We start from the raw sequence: 2,758 nt of genomic DNA on the forward strand, positions 1-2,758 counted from the left end.
CAGTACGGCCGACTACTCCTGATCATAACGTATTCATGACAACTCAGCCCTTTTTACGACTGAGGTGCTCACACGACAACGCGTGATCTTGCACCTTTTATGTGTTTTAAGAAAAACGCTCAGTGTTTTAAAGTGCAGCAGCGAATTTTGATCTAACGCGTTACTAAGCTCTGTGAGCAGAGTAATTTCTCCCATTGTGTTGAAATGAACAGGTGTCTGTTATTAGTTCAAGCATTGTATGTTCTTTGAAAGGCTCTATGTAAATGTAACTTTGCTCATTCAGTCATATCTTGTGTTCTGTGAAGGACATTTTTTTGAAAACAAACAGCAAAAAGCCTGACTTTCTTGGTGATTTTATTTCTCTTACTGGCTGCCTGGTTCACTGATCACTGCCTGTCCTTGGCAGGATGGATATTGTGTGTCTCTGAAAATGTATTAATATTATTAGTATGTGCCTATCGCTCCTCTCTATTCCAAAGCTGACCCGATTTCCATAATTCTCGTATTGCATAAGACATTTATTTCCATTATATGTTTTAGCATTCAGGTGGTCATTTTTCTTTTCAACAGTTATTGGCGTGATCCAATAGATCCAAAGTCAAACGAGTACGCACATCATGTGTTGAACCCATCCATAGTATTTTTCTGCTTATCTAATATGCCAATATTTTCTCGTAACCATCCCACCAAGTACGAAAAACACCCAAACCTAAATGCTTAGTAACTAAAGTAAAGCTTGTGTCAGTGTCTTAATTTATATTCTGCATTAGTTCATCAAATGGTTATTTATTGAGAGTGAGTCTGTATTTTGTATTTGAAAAAAAATAAAACTGTCAGCATTAAGCAGGTTTGTTGTCAGGTTTGAAGGCTGTGGTTGTGCTATTTTTCTGGCCTTTCTGGTCAACTAATTTCTGTACCCAGTCATTTCATCAAGGGAGGTGTGTTGCTATTGAAATGTCTAACTTCCTTCATCTAGGGAATTCATGACATACATTAGAATTACATTTATTATAGCTGCAGGTGGCAAGTAAAGGGTCCAATCATTTTATCACATCTGCACAACTTGGTTGCTGATGACATCCCATATAAAGTTCACCAGCCTTTGTGGTTGGTTTTGAGGTTTTGTTTCCAGGAATGTTGTATTTTGAAACCAATCTCTCAATTATCTCTGCTGAATTGCTTTATATAAATATTATTTTTCTGATTCGACATGACTAAGAAATATAGTTTCCCCAGAAGGTCAGTTCACCCCAAATGTACTTGCATTCACAGTATGTTCATATACACCATTGAAGTTTGGTGATAATCTAACACTCTATGGCTAAGTTTTAGCCTATTAATAAAAATCCTGCTCTTGGGGATTGATAGTTAAATACACATATTTTTGATCATTATTTACAAGAAGATCTGCATTTTTTATATTTAAAAGGTATCTCTAGATCAAAAGGTCACTGACTTGTTTGAAAGGTGCATTTGCCCAACTAATTTAGGTATCAAAAATCAGGCTAAAAAAAGGTTTACGAAACGTATTGAACTTTTTTTATGAAATAGTCACAAAGTATTGCACTGTATAAACTGCATTTCTCATGCACAATTGGTACACAATGGGATTGACTCATTTTTCTGTTTTTAAATACCTTTTCATATGTCAGAGGGGCTCTGTTGGCAAAAATGTCCTATAATTCCCATGCTAGCTCAAAGTCCATAAATCAATACTCATGTCAAGTTTCATAAGAATTACTCAAAGAAGTCTTAATTTTTTTTCAGCTGTTTTGAATGAATCAGTACACCTTGGAAGGATTGATAGGTATGTAAGTGCCATATACCATACAAATATCAACATGTTTCAGTCTCATCAACATTTTGATACCAAATTTGGGAAGATTGGAGAAAGGTCCTACGACTAGTGTGTTACAGTTCATCAGCAACATAAAAAGTAGTAGGATATTTAAATTTAAAGTTATTTCTACAAGAATCAACGTTATAGAAGTCCACTGAAGCCAGTTCTATGATTAGCCCATTACCTGAAAAATATTAGCCAGTGTTTGAGTCATCCTTAGGAATCCTTCAGCTTGCTTACAGAAGCAGTATGCAAAATTTCATCTTGATCAGAAGAGCAGTCATTGAGAAACAGTTATTTGCATATTATAATGCCCCATATTGACAAAACTGCTACATTTGGTAAGCTACCTCAAAGTCAATACTGGTATAAGTCTTTTAAATTTCATGAAATCTGAACATGTCCTTCAGGAGTGACAGCTAGTTAAAGTTAAAGTTAAAGCCTGACCTATGTACTACTAATTTGTACTACTAATATTAGACTGGAATAGGACAGCTGTATTTTTTATGTCAGGTTTTTGTTTAAATAATTATTGAGATTCAGACTCTTGCAAATATTTTGACACCAATTTCACTCAGATTGTGTGAAAATCCTAGGACTGGTTTGAAATTAGCAAAAAAATAAAAAAACAAACAAACAAAAAAGTGAAATCTAATGGGCAGAGCCTATCTGAATTCAGGAGAAGCCAAGGAAGAATAAAATAAAAAATAAATAATATTATTTCTATATTCACCTCTGTCTTTTCTTTTGAACATCTGCAAATGTTAAATATAGTTTTGCATGCAGTTCATAAAGGAAAAAGCAAAAATACAATAGAGTCAGAACTTTTGTTTCTTTGTCACACAGTTTTATTATTTTTTTGAATTATTGTATTGTCTTTTAGCACACGTTGGCAAATGTGTCCATCCTCTTGTCGAT

This window comes from Electrophorus electricus, unplaced genomic scaffold, assembly GCF_041902795.1.
Source record: "Electrophorus electricus isolate QZ-2024a unplaced genomic scaffold, ASM4190279v1 Scaffold98, whole genome shotgun sequence".
Taxonomy (NCBI): Eukaryota; Metazoa; Chordata; class Actinopteri; order Gymnotiformes; family Gymnotidae; genus Electrophorus; species Electrophorus electricus.